We start from the raw sequence: 18,334 nt of genomic DNA on the forward strand, positions 1-18,334 counted from the left end.
TATTTGTCTAAATTGACAGACTGTTCAATTAGGAAACGTAAAAGAGTGGAAATTTTAAGAATTGTCAGATCTGCTGACCCCCTTCCACCATAGCTGCTGAGCTGCTAACCCACATTTCTTCCCCTCTTAATATGTTCATACCTACATTACCACTGTAGACACTCCCCGATGACTACTTCTACTTTTTTTGACCATGAACCCCCTCCTCTTTGCTGATTTTCCACATTCCCTCTCTTTTATTTATTAATTTTTTTGTGTATTCTGGCCATATTAAATCCATAAGGTCCTCCCTTACACCTGAAAAGGCATTCTTTATATTTTCTGTAATATCTTTATGGAGTATACGTTATGAAGGGTGTTGCATCTAATGTGAAATTGAATAGTTTAAAATAGCCATTACATACATGTAAAAATAGTGATTACTTTGCAGAAAAAACTAAAATAATTTAGTTAGGTGGATGTAAACTGTGTGCCCATGCAGCAGTGAATGGGAGAGTAGCAGTGGTAGTAGGAGAGAGAGAAAAATGTGGAAGAAAGTGGAAGTGAGAAGGAAAGAAAAATAATCAATTTGCTGATTCACAAAATGAAGGAGAAATAAGTGTAACTAGAAGTAAAAGTGACCATTTACTTCACTGCTTGACAGAGAGAAATGTCCATTATGTTCATTTCAAAGGAAATATTATATGATGACAAAAAGAATGCTTTCAGCATTTTCATAAATGGAACAGGCTACTGAATTCAGCATACTGGGCAGCATAGTTTGTTCCAGAGGCACACAGCAGCATGGCGAAGGAGATTGAGTATATTTTGGTTTTGTGGGTGGGTACAGTTAGGTTACTAGCTAAGTGAGGCTTTGTGCTGCAGTTATGATAAGATGTCTGGAAACTTATTGGTGATGTAAAGTTCTTGGAAGTTTGCACATGAAGAAACCAGCAAAATAGACATCATGATACATAGTAGTCATGTACCTAGATTGGCCAAATCTCTCTAACAGGGAGCGTGGGTCACTGTCATGATCAAAAGAGTGGTTAGATTAGATTAGATTAGATTTACTTTCATTCCAATTAATCCATAGTGAGGAGGGCCTCCAGGATGTAAATCATGTTAGAAAACAATAACACGTGACAAATATTTACAACTAAAGCAAATAAGCTAATTTATCTTCCACAGGTCCCACATGGAATGATCGTGATTTTTTTCAAAATATATAATGAACACTATATGAAAGGATCATTTTACAACACTCATTTACTAAGATCACATTAATGCACTGAATTTAAAATTAATTTTTTTTGTTTACAAGGTAATAAACATATTGTAGAACTACTACAATACTTATTGGAGTAGGAGGAGTTGGCCACCAATAAATCCTTTAGGCTTCTCTTAAACTGAATTTCATTGATTGTTACAAGGTAATAAACATATTATAGAACTACTACAATACTTATTGGAGTAGGAGGAGTTGGCCACCAATAAATCCTTTAGGCTTCTCTTAAACTGAATTTCATTGATTGTTAAGCTTTTTATGGCTGCTGAAAAGTTATTGAAAACGTGTGTTCCTGAATAATGCACACCTTTTTGTACAAGAGTTAGTGACTTTAAAGCCTTGTGAAGATTATTCTTATTTCTTGTATTGATTCTATGAACTGAGCTGTTGGTTTGAAAAAGTGATATATTTTTAATGACAAATTTCATTAAGGAATAAATATGTTGGGAAGCAGAAGTTAGTATCCCTAGTCCCAGAAACAGGCCTCTGCAAGATGTTCTTGAGTTTACACCACATAAAACTCTTATTGCCCTTTCTTGTATGCAGAAAACTTTGGCTTGGTTTGATGAATAACCCAAAAAAAATAATCCATATGACATTATCGAGTGAAAGTAAGCATATTATGCCAGCTTTTTCATTTTTATATCCCCTATGTCTGACAGAATTCACATTGCAAATCGAGATTTGTTTAGATGCTTCAGCAGTTCTGTGGTGTGCTCCTCCCAGTTGGATTTATCATCAAGCTGTAATCCCAAGAATTTAATACTGTCCACTTCTTCTATCTGTTTGTCATCATATGTTAGGCATATACTCATGGGACACCCCTTACAAGTTCTTAACTGCATGTAGTGGGTGTTTATTCCCCCCAATGTTTAGTGACAAAGAATTGGCTAGGAATCAGTGATTAATGTCCACAAATATTTTATTAGCTGGTCTTTCTAAGACTGCACTTGATTTGCTATTTATTGCAATGTTTGTATTATCGACAAACAAAACGAACTTGGCATATGGTAATGTTACTGGTGAAAGGTCGTTGATACACAGAAGAAAAAGTAAGGGCTCTAAGATAAAACCTTGTGGGACTCCACATGTAATTAGTTACCAATTGGATGATGTCTGATAGCTTAATACATGTCTCTTTCCTAATAACACCCTTTGTTTCCTGCCAGAGATATAAGATTTGAACCATTTTGCAGCATTTTCTGTTACACCATAATATACTAATATTTTTTAAATGGGCAGTGTGATTTACACAGTCAAATGCCTTTGACAGGCCACAAAATATACCAGTTGCCTGCAATTTTTTGTCTAATGAAGTGAGCACATTTTCGCTTTAACTGTAGGTAGCCATCTCAATATCAGAACCCTTTAGAAATTCGAACTGTGGCCTTATTTGTGATAAGATGTTGATAAAGCTGATTGAATATTGCCTTTCCTAAAGTTTTTGATAATGCTGGCAAAAGTGAAATTGGAGAGAAATTTCACACTGTTCCTTTATCTCCCTTCTTAAATAGTGGTTTAACTTCAGCATATTTCAACCAACCAAGAAATATTCCACTGATAAATGACTGGTTACTCAGATAACTCAATATCTTACTTAACTCAGAATCACATTCTTTAATTAACTTCATTGATATTTCATCATACCCACTAGGTGTTTCTGATTTTAAAGATTTTATGATGGACATTACTTCTGCTGGGGTAGAGAGGGTCAAATTCATATTATGGAAGTTACTTGAAATGTCTGGTCTGAGGTATTCCGTAGTAGCATATACAGAACCTGACAACCCCATCTTTTCAGTAACAGTTATAAAATGTTTGTTAAACAGTTCTGCAACACTATACACATTTGTCACCAATGTATCATGTACTCTTAATACTATTTGCTCCTCTTTAAGTCTGGTTCTACCGGTCTCCTCCTTCACAATATCCTATACTGTCATTGTTATCTAATATGACTATCTTTTCCTTGTAATATATTTGCTTTGATGTCCATATTACAGTCTTTAATGTTTAGCAGTATTTCTTGCAATGTGCTATAGCATCAACATCAGAACTGTTTTGGATTGACAGATACAGTTTTCTTTTTGTTTTACAAGATACCTCTATTCCTTGAGTAATCCATGGGTTCTTTATAGACTTTGCTGTAACCTTGCTTAGTTTTGGGGAAAATAAGGTAAGCACTTTATTATCAAAAGTTTTATATTTTTCAATCATGCTATGAGTACTGTAAACATCACTCCAGTGAATGTCTCCAAGGAGTTTCCTAAAATAATCAAGTTTTGCCTTATTGATTACCCTCTTGTGTTCAGATTTAACAGATCTTATATCCTGTTCAGTAATAACATTTATCAGAAGGAACTGCATGTTGTGGTCTGAGACGCCATTGACTATTGGTTTTGTAATATAATTTTGTTCATAGAACTTTTCTATAAAAGTATTACCAACGGCTGTTTGTGAGCAATTGTCTACCCTAGTTGGGAACTTTACAGTGGGAATTAAGTTCAATGATAGTGTTACTAACTCAAATAAGTTAGTATTGGGAGAGTCTTTAAGGAAATTCTGGTACAGCGCGCCGCGGAATTTGAATCCGCGCCAGACGATATGGACGTTGAACACCCATAGAGGTCTCTGCACCATCGTGCTGTAAGCTGTGGTGGCGCACGGCTCCTGGCCTGATTTTAGTGTGAGGGCGCCACAGTGGAACACGTGGTCCCAGCAGAATAGCGGTGCCCCCGATAGCGTACTTAAGTGCCTGCCTCTCACTCAGCCAGCCAGTCTAATTTCGCGTACGTTGGTTTACACCTCGCATTGCGCCAGACAGCTTACTTCCTTGTTCTGTGTACGAGTGGACGTTTGTTTCCTTGTGACTCCATTGTTCGATCTTGTTGTACTCATTGTGTCCTTCGTTGGTCGTATCCATCCTCTCCTGTTGTGTTGTTGTTCCCGGGCCTCTTCGTGGGTCCTGACGCACTTTCTGTCATTGCTACCCCGCGACCATCCCGGTCGCAGTTACAGCAGAAATCTATATTGAAGTCACCAGCAATCACTATTTCTTTGTTTTTGGTTGTTAAATGGGGCAGTACAGCTTCAAGGTGGTTTACCAACAGATTAAAGTTATGTGCAGGTACTCGATATACACTTAATATCATGAAGGATTTTTTATGAAATTCTACTTCTGTTGCATATGCTTCCATATGCTGTTCTAGGTAAAATTTATGAATGTCTATGTTCTTAAATTTATGACAGTTCCTGATGAATGTGGCAACTGCTCCTTCCTCCATTTATGCTTTACAAAAGTGAGATGCTAACCTAAATTCTGTAACACTTAAAAGTTCTATACCAGTCGTCACATAATGTTCAGAGAGGCAGATTATGTCAACTGGGTTTGAGGACTCATATTCATCTATGCAGATAATTAATTCATTAATTTTATTTCTAGTCCTCGAATATTCTGATGCAATAAAGACAGCTGACATTTCACATTGGCCGAGTTAAAATTTGGTAGAGTTGAAATTTCTGCTGATCATTGAAAACTCTTAACCAACAGCTGTTTATGTTCATTTAATAAGCTAGAATTATGTTTTTTGGTTTCTTTCTCAAACTAAAGGTTTGTCTCAATCCTAACCTTTCTTAAAACTTGGTTCATTCTGTCCTCCCTACCCTAAAAAAAGGTCTTCTCTGAATCTTATTACCACTGGTACTTTTATCACTCATGACAGTGCCTTCTCCCTTTAACTTTCGTGCTATTTTCCCCACCCAGTTTACCCTTCCCTTTCCTGTTGAGGTGAAGGCCATGCCTAGTATAATCTCACCTATTGAGAGAATCAACAGGAACCCCACCAATGTGTGACCTTGTACACGAGATAAGCAGCCATTCTAACTCCAAATTAACTCTCCTGACAGAAGAGTTCAAGTGAGGTCAGTCATGGCGTGCAAGAACAGATACAAACACAACACTGGTCTGCTTCAGTGCTGATGCACTCTTTGCCAGGTCACACTCTGTACTGTACCCAGGATCTCTGTTAATACTATTACCTGTCCCACCCACTAAACCATGGTGTCTTCCTTAGTGAAATCTCTGCAAAGTGACCCTAAATTCTGTCACCTGCTCCAGACCAGCACTAGGTTTAAGAAATTGGTGACCTGGTATTTTGATCCTAGTTCAATCTGCAAAAGTTGGCCAACAACTTTTCCATGGGAACTACCTAACAACAACACTTTCTTTCTCTTTACAGATTTCCCTACATTCTTACTTTTTAATTTGCTGCTGAAAGTTTGTTGTGCCCGTCTACACCTGCAACTGTTTGAGGCTCACCAGCTTCTAACTGAAGCAACAGGTTAAATCTATTTTCCACATTCACCAAAAAAGTGTCGGAGTGAGTTCTAGGCCTGGTTCTCCTGTTGCCTGTTGCCACTTCCCACCTCTTTTTACCCTTCTCCCTCCTGAACCTGTCAAGATCTCTCCTAGCCTTGTCTAACTCAGCCTGAAGGGCAGAAATTTTCCCCTCCTGTTCTAGTATCTTTCCATCTCTACTACACATCCTACAAAACCACTGACGAGTCTCATTCACTTCCCTTACTCCCACACTACTACAGTCACCCACATGGAAAAAACTAGATCACCTGTCACAAGCTGCGACGTAACAATTCTATGCAAGTCAAGTACTTTTAACTCATGATAAACATAATAGTTTTTTAAGAATAAGTCAGTAAAATTACAGATAAACACGAAAATATGATTCCACAAGTTTGGCCTATATGCGACTGTATGTAAACAAAAACAACAGTGCAAAGTTTCTGAAAGAACAAATTAAACTTAACACTACTTTCCGGAAATTTGAGTTAAATAATGTAGAGGTACACTACAGTTGAATTGCTGGAGAGAGTAAAGAACAATTAAACAAAATTCTATAGATTTGCTGCAACAAAACGTAAACATAAAATATGACTACAACCTGACTATATGATCTCTTCGCGTTTTCTGCTATATTACCAAAGAAAAATTAAACCTTTAATGGTACACTTAAAAAGCACACTAAAACACCTATTTACCATGTAATCAGTACTTAACTAAATGTTTTTTTTTTTTTAAATTGGATTCCGATTCCGCCCCAACCCCCGAGAGGGCAGAGGGGGGGGGGGAATCGAAACTGAAACACGGAGAAAAAGATAGGAAAAAAAATATAAAAACAAACAGTTGGTGATGCTGATTAAAACACATAGTAAATAGACAGGCACAATTAAAAAACATGGTGACAGTCTGGTTTCTGTTCTCACAAGATAAAAAACATAACTAGCGACAGTATGGTGGCTGTCCGCAACACTGACAGGGGATGCGCAATACTGAGCACTCTGAAATGGCGGCAGATGGGGGGAAGGAACCTGGATCTATGAGGGGGAAAAGGGAGGAGGAGAGGAAAAGGAAAAAAAGGGGGGAGTTAATGGAGGGAGGGGACATAGAAAAAGGGGGGGGGGCTGAGTGGACACAAAGAGTGGGAAAGGCAGTGGAGGGGAGAACAAAAGGACTTGGGGGAGAGAAGGGAGTCAGAGAGAGGGTAGGCAGGGAAAAAACAAGATGGAAGGAGGGGGAGAGGGAGCCTAGGAAAAGGGCAGAGGAAGGGAGGGTGAGGTGAGGATCAGTTGATAGGAGGGATAAATAGAGGAAGAGAGGGCATCATCCAGGAGGGGGAGTTGATGGAAACCACCTTGGGAAAGGAGATGAAGGGTGTAGAGGTGGCGGGTAGGGGGGGGGGGGGGGGTTCAATGGTGAAGGTGCGGCAGAGGGCATGTGCTGGAGAGGAGAGGAGCAACCAGGGGATGAGGGGGATCAAGTCGGCGGGAGGTGTAGAGGATGCAGATATGTTCGAGTAAAAGGAGCAGATGGTGGAAAGGAATTGGGTCGTAGGGGATCCACGTGGGGGATGGGAGGTGTATTCAGAAGGTTAGGTGGAGTGAATGAATGGCACTCGCACTCGAGGATCTGGAGGAACTTACACAATTTGCGGGGGGGGGGGGGGGGGGGGATATCCAGGTGGGACTGGCATAACAGAGGATGGGATGGATCAAGGATTTGTAGGTGTGGAGCATGGTAGAGGGGTTCAGCCCCATGTCCGGCCATAGAAGAGTTTTTAAGGAGTTGGAGGTGGGTGCAGGCTTTGGATTGGATAGAGCAGGTGAGGTGACAGTCAGTGGTGAGGCCAAGGTAGGTGAGGGTGGGGGAGAGACAGACAGGATGGGTGCAGATGGTAAGGGAAAAGTCAAGGAGCCAGAAGGAGTGAGTGGTATGACCTATGATGATTGCGTGGGTCTTGGAAGGACTGATTTTAAGGAGCCACAAGTTACACCATGCAGCAAAAAGGTCAAGGTGATACTGGAGAAGGTGCTGGGACCATTGTAGGATAGAAGTGAGGGCAAGGAAGACAGTGTCATCGCCATACTGCAGGTGGTGTACTGGAGGGGTGGGGGTTGGGGCATATCTGCCTTCTACAGGAGATAGAGGAGAGGGAAGAGGACAGAGCCCTGGGGCACACTCGCGGAGTGGTAGAAGGTGTGGAAATCTGCATTATGGATGGTAACATAGGAGGGGCGGCAGGAGAGGAAGGAGACAATCAGACGGACATAGTTGATAGGAATGGTGTAGGTCTGGAGTTTAAATAGGAGACTGGGATGCCAGACGTTGTAGGCTTTTTCAAGGTCAAGGGAGACGAAAATGGTGGAGTGACAGGAGTTAAGCTGGAGGAAGAGGATATGGGTGAGGCATAGGAGTTAGTCATCAGCAGAGAAGGAAGGTCAAAAGCCACATTGTTTGTTGGGGAGGAGATGGTGTCGGTGGAGATGGTGATTGATGCATTGGGTAAGGATGGATTCCAAGAGCTTGCTGAACACAGAGTTGAGACATTTAGGGCGATAGGAAGAGGCATCAAATGGAGAATTGTTGGATTTGGAGAACATCAGGATACAGCAGGTTTTCCACAGGTCAAGATAGAAGGATTACATTGTAGAGGGTGGCAAGGCTGCAAGGAAGGAGGGAGGGCAGTGTTTGAGATGGCGGTAGGTAACATTGTCATGGCCGGGAGCGGTGTTGCGTTTAGTGCAGTGTGTGTGGCTGATGTCCTGTGTAATGATTGGAGTATTAAGTTCAATTGGTGGTATGTGGCCCGAGTACTGGAAACTAGGAGCAAGGGGAGGAACTGAGGTATCCGTATGGTCAATGATGTCAGGGAAGAGGGAATAATCAAATTGGGGATCATCTGGAATGGAAAAGGCATCGGATAGGTGGGAGGCAAAGTGGTTGGCCTTACTGAGATTGGTCAGGAAAGGGACAGCTATCAGGGAGGAGAGGGTATTATGAGGGAGGGCAGGTCCCAGTAAGGCAGTGGAAAGCAGACCAATACTTGAAAGAGTTGATTGAGTTTTGTACATGTCTGTCACCAAGCATGGCATTTCTTTGCAGTAAGCATGTTGCGGATGTGTCATTGTAATTGCCGGTAGCGGTGGAGTGTGTCGCGGTCACGAGTACAGAGAAAAGAGAGGTAGAGGCAGCGGGATTCACAAAGGTGAAGGATGGCCTGTGGAGGCAGGGCTGGGTGGTGAGGGTGGATGGCTTTGATAGGGATACGGCATCAGACAAGGTTTGGTGCAGGAAGGCAGCGGTGCAGGAGATGTCATCAGGAGATTGGAGGGCAATGTTGTGGCGTTTGACCTGGGTGTGTATGGAGTCCCGGTAGGCATCCCAGTTGGCGCGGGAGTAATCGTGGACAAGTTTAGGAGGGATGTCGGGGTGAGGAGCAGGGCAGGGATGGCAACCACCAGAGATAGTGAGGTGGAAGGGAGCATGGTCACTGCCGATGAGGTCAGGAACTAAATGTTGTTATAATCTAAAATGACTTATCTTTATGAGAACACCAAAACTTGTGCTAGTCTCTTGGTTGCAGGGCTGCCAACTGTGTGAGACATCATCCAAACAAACATTTTTAGTAAATTATAATCATCTGTTATTCCCATTATTCATGCTGTATTGGATTGCAGACCAATATTGATAGTTTGACAGAATGGGTGACTGAACAAGTTAAATTTCATATCCTGTGAAAATACGTTTTAAAAAATTCTGGGCGTTATAGAAGCAAGTGGAGTAAATCCAGTGCATGGAAAGTTGCGCCCAAGTTCTTTACAATTTTCTGATGCCAATTTTTTTTTTTTTTTTTTTTTTTGTTAAAGATGATACAAACACTGTAATAAGTAGCAAATCGAGTGGGCCTATAGTCTTGATTGGGGTAAGATTAGTTAATGAAGTTCTCGTGGACATTAATAAGTGGTTCCTAGTCAATTCTTTACCACTAAACTTCAAAATTTGCCACCAGTATATGCCTAAAATATAACAAGCAGCCAGAACATGTTGACAGTATTAAATTCTTTATATTACAGCTTGATAATAAATTCAACTGGGTGAAGCATACCACACTTACTTTTGTTGCATAATGTCGCATGGGACATATTTTGTAGGGTAACTGTTCAAGACAAGCCAAAGTGTCCTGGATTGAAAAACATAAGGATTATGAACACGGAATAAATTTTCAACTGTCAGTATTGCTAAAAATCATTAATTCGTATAGATGACCAGTTTCAGCAATTCTTTATTGCTATCTTTTGATGTGCAAAACATGCTAGGATACAGTAACTAACATCACAGTATGCGTAATTATATTCAAGGTTTGCAATACATGGTACAACAACACACTTATGTTTACATCAATACACAATCTTCTCCTCCAGTACAGTAAGTGGTACTATACAGTGCCTGTCCATGTAGGTTATCATGAGCCCTACTAGAAGTCAGCATGTCAGTTGTAAAATATCAGCTAAATACACACGTGTTATAATACTGATTGCAAGTGCTCACATTTATCATCACTTCACAATTGACAGATCCCAGTGGAGACATTCTTAGCAATACAAAAGTACATCAGATGGTGCAGTGGTATTATGAAGTGATATTATCATCTCATATTAGATTAATGTTTGGATATACTATTAAATATAATTATGTATGTCTAAATTATTATCATAATATACAAGCCAAATCAGTATTTTGCAGCTAAAAAAAACCTGTCTGTAAAATCATGTGGAAGATTCATACAACTTAATTTATACATAAACCCCTTTATACCATTTTAGAAATTTTCTTAAAAGCTTTCATAAGCATTCTAAATAATTCTCCACCACATTTTCCTTTATAAAAATCACAATCAACATGACAATCTATAATCACTTAAAAGCTCTCTATGTACAGCTGATGGTATCATATGTGGGTTGATTTTAATGCATCCAGGAATAGCTCAGTATCTACAGGCAGAGATGTGATACGTAATCAAGAATACATTCAGAGCATATATACCAACAATGGAGCTATTTAATTTTTGTGCTTTTGCCATCAGTTATGATATTCACATTAGCTTACCCATGACAACACGTCAATCAAAGTCCAGGTGAAATATCATTACCTATTGCCTACGTACAATCTGATCACCTGATGTCTAGGTGAACACTTCTCCAGTGTTTAATATAACCAAAGTACAGTTGTTACACTATGTGGGGCTACAATTGCTCTTAAATTGAGTGCATGATTTAGCATACTAGCTCACTCTTACAAATGCCTGCTAGAACAAGTGTGTTGACATGGTATTCACCTTAGATGCCTAATGTCAAAAATGCCATCATGTAACAGAATATGGCCAGTATCCAAATCATCATAATTTTAAAAACACTTTTACAACAATTCCTTAAGACAAATTTGAATACAGAATTGCATTATCACACAGTTTTTGATTTTTTTTTACAGTTATTAATAACAAATTACATGATATGAGCCTGAAACCTTTAAAAAAATCTTGTGTATGTTTCATAATGCCATATGTAAGCTAATTTAATTACAGCTGTTACCACACATTTCAAATATGGAATTAATACATTATTACATTTTTCATCTGGAAAATACACTCTGCATCTATTTACCAATGGAGTTATAACTAATATTTTGCATTTTTGTTGGCAAATATGCTGTTTGAACTAGCTTGTATACAACAATATGTCATTTGATTATCTGCAATTTAGTCACCAGATGTTTAGGTGAAATCTCTTCCACAATTGATGTATCGGTGCACAATTAATTTATCGCATGGGATTACAATTGCTCCTAACTGAACCAGTGAACTATGTATTTTTCCCTTTTCATAAGGTGTAATGCATAAAAGAACTTACTTTCAGCAACACTTTGTTCAATGTCTAGTGAACTCAGGATTACCCAACATCTAAGTACAAACTCGTCACTCAATATTTAGGTTAAATCTCTTTCACTGATGTAAAAATGTTTTTAAAATTACAATGATTTGGTCACTGGCTATATTCTGTTATATGATGGCTTTTTTGGCATTAGTCATCTACGGTGAATACCACGTGAACACATTTGTTCTAGCACAGGTATATGTAAGAATGAGTCGGTAATACTAAATCATGGGCTTAGTTTAAGAGTGACTTCAGTCCCAAGTGATGTAACAATTGCACATTGGTTATGTCAAACATTGGAAATGTGTTCACCTAGATATCAGGCAATCAGAGTTTACATAGGCAATAGGTGACAATATTTCACCTAGACCATGTCCAAAGTGTTGTCATGAGTAAGCTCATGTTAACTTCATAATTGATGATAAAAGAACAAACATAAAATAGCTGCATTGTTGGTACATATGCTATGCATTCACCTTCATTAAATATGATATCTGTGTCTGTAGATACTGAGCTATTCCTGCATGTATTAAAATCAGCCTACATATGATACCATCAGCTGTACATAGAGAGCCTTTAAGTGGTTATAGATTGTCATATTGACTGTGATTTTGTATAAAGAAAAATTTGGTGAAGGACTGGTCAGAATTTTTATAAAAGTTTTTTAAAAAGTTTTCTAAAATTATATAAAATGGCTAATGTATAAATTGCAGCCTTTTGCCCCTTCTGCTGGAAGAAGGAGCCACTTACTCTGAAAGCTTGCATATGTAAAACCATTTTTGTGTGTGTGTGTGTGTGTGTGTGTGTGTGTGTGTGTGTGTGTGTGTTCTCCTGCTGCCACTTGGTGAGTAGATTTTTTTACCTATCCAGTTACATTATATGCATAAATTATGATTTATGAATGTTGCACATGATTCTACAGACAGTTTTTATAAACTGAAAGATACTGATTAGGATTGTGTGTTACGATAATAATTTTTATATGTGGAATAGTAGATACATGCTTTATTCTAATGTGAGATGATACTACCACCTTGTACTACCGCTGCACCATCTCATGTACTTATGTATCACTAAGAATGTTCACACTGGCATCTGTCAATTGTAAATTGGTGGTGAATGTGAGCATGTGTATTCAGCATGACAAAATTTGTGTACCTAGCTGTTGTTTTAAAACTGACATGCCAACATCTAACACACCTCATGATACCAACATGGACTTTCTTTCTTTGTACAGCACCACTTGCTGTACTGAAGGTGACGGTTATGTAATGATATAAATATATGTATGTTGTTGTTCCATGTCTTGCAAATGTTCTATATATAATTGTGTGTGCTGAAGGGCAGAAGGAAGAAGTAGTAAACCAGTTCATTCAGAAACTCAGAGATATTAAGTGGGACTGTACGTATAACTATCAAGTGGGAATAAATAAAACTGAAACTGCTTTTGAGAACTTCATTAAAATTTATTTAGATTTGTGGTATTCTTGTTCTCCTCTTATAAAAATCAATCATAAAATCCAGCCTATAAAGAGAACCATTAAGTGGTACACAGATGAACTTACCAATATAAGGGAAAATATGTTATCGTTGTACCACATGTATAAAAATTCTCTTAAAGATGGAATGGAGCAGAAAGATGAATTGTACAAAGCATATCTTGAATGTAAGAGAACCTACAGAACTAAGCTTAGAATTGCAAAAAGAACAGTATACGAAAGATACATTGAAGGGGCTCCTAATAAGTGCAAAGCTGCATGGATTGTTGTTGCAGAAGAGCATTGCAGGAATGATGAACATGGCATAGCTCTTTCCCCGAATAAAGTTAATCGTTTTTTCATGGACTCTGTAAGTGATATTAGGAACAAAATTGAAACAACCACCACTAATGCAAGTGATCTACCTAAGCAACAACAACCTGCAAACAATATCTTTAAATGGAGGACAGTCGCACCCACTGAGATTACAAAGGTAGTGGCAAACTTCTCAAACTCCAAGAGCATGGACTACTCTTGGTTGTCCAATTACATAATTAAAAAAACAGTGCATATAATTAGTGAACCATTGGCCTTTCTGTTTAATAGGTGTCTAGTGTTTGGAGTCTATCCTACAACTCTAAAAATATCGAAAGTTATCCCAGTGTATAAAAAGGGGACAAACATGATCTCAAAAATTACCGACCAGTTTCAATACTTCCCATTTGCTGGAAAATATTTGAATCTCTTATTTATAACCAACTAAACTACTACTTTGAGTCACATAACTTACTCTCTAATAGTCATTTTGGCTTCCGCAAGGGAAGAAACACCACCACTGCTGTTCTTTCAATTGTGAATGAAGTAATAACAGCCTTCGAGAATAAAAATAAAGCCTCACTTCTTTTATGTGATTTAAGTAAGGCATTTGACTGCATTTCTCATGATATCTTACTAGCTAAACTCAAATTCTATGGCGTACAAGACTCTGCATTGGCAGTAATTGAATCATACCTAATCAATAGGAAGCAGTTTGCCTCTGTCAGAAATAGAGACTCACAATTGCTAGAAGTTAAGACCGGAGTCCCACAAGGTTCTGTCCTTGGGCCCTTCTTTTTTATAATTGCAGTCAATGATTTACCCCATTGTATCCCCCATACTGTTATTTGTTATGCTGATGACACAACTTTGCTTGCTCAGCACGAGAACATATCAGTTCTGCAAGATATGATGCAAGATGGTCTGGAAGTGGCACTAAATTGGTTCTCATCAAATACGCTGCTTTGCAATCCTGATGAAAACCAACAGATTATACTAGGATTGTCAAAAGAGGTAGAGGTGAAAGCAGTTAAAATTCTAGGAATTCACATAGACTCTAAGTTAATGTGGGAAACACACATCAACCATACCTGCGCAAAATTGTCTCGAGTTACGTATTTAATGTGGAAACTGAGGAGCCTGGTGACAAAAGAATATTTAAGAGTTATTTATTTTGGACTCTTTCAGTCACATATAGAGTATGGACTGCTGATATGGGGACACTCTCTTGACTTCACTGAAGTTCTAAAAATTCAGAAGAAAGTGATAAGGGCAATGAGCAATTCTGGTAGATCAGAGCACTGCCGGCCACTGTTCATTCAGCTGAAAATATTAACAGTTATTAATCTTTATATATACGCCTCAGCATTGTATGCAAAAAACAATATAGCAGATTTTGAAATGAGGGAAAACATACACCACCGTAATACCAGAGGCAAAACAAAATTAGACATACCTAGGCACAGGCTGACAAGAACAGGAAATTCCCATCTAATCAATAGTCTAAAAATATTTAATAAACTTCCATTTTCCTCTTGGTCGGCTCACATAAGTAGCTTCAGGAGCAAGCTACTAAATTGGTTACTAATCAATCCTTTTTACAATATAGCAGAATTTATGAATATAAATTCAATCGACATTAATTTTTAAGGATTTCATATGTGTTGTCACTGAATGTATTTAGCTTATGTTATGGTGTATGTTATCATCTATGGGCACTATTTGCAATTCTCATTTAGCTTTAAGGTACTATTCAAGGAAAATGTTATATGATATCCATGTAAATTGCCTGTTCCACCTCAGGTGGTCAATGGTGAATAAAGAATCTGAATCTGTTATGTTAGTTGCTGTAGCCTACCATTTTTGGTCCCAATTTTTGCAGATCCAAAGATAGCAACAGAAAATTGTTGATTCTGGTAATCTATATGAATGAATGATTTTAGTGATCTTGGCAGATAAAAATTTATTCAGTGTACATAATACTACAAACTGCCTCCATGCTGACACTGTCAGAAGTGTACATATAAAAATTATTTGTAGTGTGAACTCAAGAACTTCTTGCAAAGGCCTGTTTATGGAACTAGGGGTAATAACTGCTGCATCCTGATCTATTTATTCCTCAATGAAATTTTTGTCATTAAAACTGTGTTTTTCAAACAAACAGCTCAGTTTCTAGAATCAATACTACAAATAAGAATAATCTTCACAAACCTTTAGTCACTTACTCTTACTCAGAAAGGTGTCCATTATTCAGGAATACACATTTCCAATAACTACCCATCAGTCATACAAAGTTTGACCACTATTAATTTCAGTTTATCGGGAGCCTAAAAGAATTACTGGTGCCAAGCATCTTCTACTTATTGAATTTCTTAGTAGTACCAACCGATGTGTAAGTCATTACAAATAATATAAAAGAGTTTGAGTATTAGGTTGCAAAAATTATTTTTTCTACTTGATGATGCATGGCTATAATAGCCTAAGAATGATCACATGCACCTCAGTATATTGAAAATTTATATTTTTTTTACAAGTTACTCATTAACGGTCAAATGATAATGTTTTTAAGACTTTTTTGAGGAGACCATTTCATGTGGGGGCTGTGGAAGTTACATTACCATATTTGTTTTTCTTTATAAGTACTTATTGTGCATTCCTATTTTTCTGACATGTTCTAAATGCTGGAGGATCTCCTCACTATGGCTCTATTGGAATGGAGAGTACATATAATGTAATAAAATTTAATATTAAAATACAATTTGAGATTGGTAAGAGAGAAAAGCTATCAAAGTTCAGATCTCATGAACACCTAACAAGATAGTAAAGTTATTTGGGACTTCTTAACATTTGGTTTTAGCCTCAGATTTTGCATCCATCTGAGCAATGAAGATAGATCATCATTTATATGGACAGTGGAAGTATTGTTATATGCAGGTCTACTTAAGTAAAGCTGGAGGGCATCTGCGTTGGAATGGTACTTGTAGTCAGAAAGGATATGTTATTCTAGAACAATGTGAATTATAGAAAATAGCTTCTGAAATATTTTTTAGACTGCTCCAATAAACTATCTGATACATTTAGCTGTAGAATTTTATTTCCAGTTTGGTGGAATCAAATGCTAGTAATCTCAGTATTTTTGGTTCCATGAATCTCTGCAGATTACTTGCAGTCATTTAACTCAATTAGAGCAGTGTTTGTGCTGTTCTGTTTACAAAACACATACATATTTTGTACAAGTAGAACTTTCTACACATTTGTTCAATTGACTGTGATCAGTGTATTCAATGGTTTCAGATACAGTGCAGGCTGATTACTAATTACAAAGTGATTGTAAGTTTTCCATCTCAAAAATGTTTTACACTGCTTACTTTCCATGGAGTGGGCCATATCCCCCATTTTTGACTACCTCTCCATCCCTCTTTGACTAGCTTCCAATTCCTCTTTGACTAATCCACCTCTGCCTCTGCTCCTCCAACTCCATCCCTCCACCCCCACCTACTCCTCTCTGCCTCCACCTGCTAATACATTTTGGCCCCCTCCCTTGTTGTCATTGTGTGAGAATGCTGACATGATAGAAGAAGGATGTCCTGTTTATTTGTAAGTCATATAGGATCCATAATTACAATATGATTGACAGGAGTTCTAAGGAGTTGTGTGCTAACAAGGCAGGAAGAAGATAGATAACATTTATTCAGTATTTCTAAAATCATTTGGGAGAATGTGGAAACCTTGTGATTATTAAAATTAGTGTGTAGAATATATGAGACTGGAGACAAACATTAGGACTTTTGGAAAAATATCATCCATGCAATTTCAAATTTATCAAAGGTAAATAACTGTGATAATAACCATACAGTTAGCTTAACAGATCGTGCATCCACGTTCCTGAGAAATGAAACACACACAAAATTGGAAAAGAAAATTGAGAACCCATTAAATGACTTGTTCTGTCCTTAGGAGAGGTAAAAGCCATAGAGAGGTAATTCTGGTGTTACACTTGATAATGTGAGCAAGACTTAATAAAAATAACACTTTCATAGGATTTGCTGATAAAGAAAAAACATTCAACAATGTAAAATAATGCAAATTTTTTTTAATGTTTCCTAAAAGTAGATAAATTAGGGGAAGATGGATATAAATACAGTACATAAGTAGGGTGCTAAGGCATACTTGAATCACTACCGAATGATATAAGGCATGATTATAAATGAATATTTTATTGCACAGAGTAAATTTACAAAGGTTCCACACCATTACAACTTCAAGAGTGCACTGTTAGTCTCTGCTTTTTCTGCCCCAAAGATCCTCTCTCTGGGACACAAGAGAGGTTTTGATGTCTTGAAGATCTTGGTATTCCCACACATACAAGAATTAAGAAGAAACAATAAGAATGGAAGAGTAAGGCAAAAGTGCTCACATTAAAAAAGAAGGGTGGGGGGGGGGGTTGTAAGATATGGATGCAGTGTTTCTCCTCAACTGTTCAACCTGCATGCCAAAGAAGCAATGATGAAATAAAAGATCAGACCAGGAGTTGGATTAAAATTCAAGGTGAAAAATATCAATCGCAGGATTTGCTTGAAAACATCACTGCCCTCTTTTAAGTGTAGAATTATTACAGGACCTGTTGAATGGGGTTCAGAATACAGATTGAGAGTAAACCACAGAAAGACAAAAGTAATGAGGAATAGTGGAAGTAAGATCAGTGACAAGCTTAACATCACACTAGGGGAACACACATGAAGTGAAGGAATTCTTGAACCTCAGAACAAAATGTACAATGGATGAAGCAAGGATGGTATAAGAAAGAATAACACAGACAACTAGAACCTTTCTCCTCTTATAAAGGAAGCCCACTAATTTCAAAAGAAGACCTTAATTAGAGGAAGAAATTTATGAGAATGTAAATCTGGTACACAGTATTGCATGAAAGTGAATCACGTACTGGTGGAAAAACAGAAAAGAGGAGAACATAATTATTTGAGATATGATG

At 37.9% G+C, this 18,334-nt stretch overlaps 1 protein-coding gene across 2 annotated transcripts in view; it reads left to right on the forward strand.

Moving 5' to 3' along the window:
• LOC124605458 (tetraspanin-9) overlaps nt 1–18,334 on the forward strand; it is a 534,333-nt gene that overhangs the window by 513,449 nt on the left and 2,550 nt on the right. The window lies entirely within an intron of this gene.

Source organism: Schistocerca americana, chromosome 3 (genome assembly GCF_021461395.2).
Source record: "Schistocerca americana isolate TAMUIC-IGC-003095 chromosome 3, iqSchAmer2.1, whole genome shotgun sequence".
Taxonomy (NCBI): domain Eukaryota; kingdom Metazoa; phylum Arthropoda; class Insecta; order Orthoptera; family Acrididae; genus Schistocerca; species Schistocerca americana.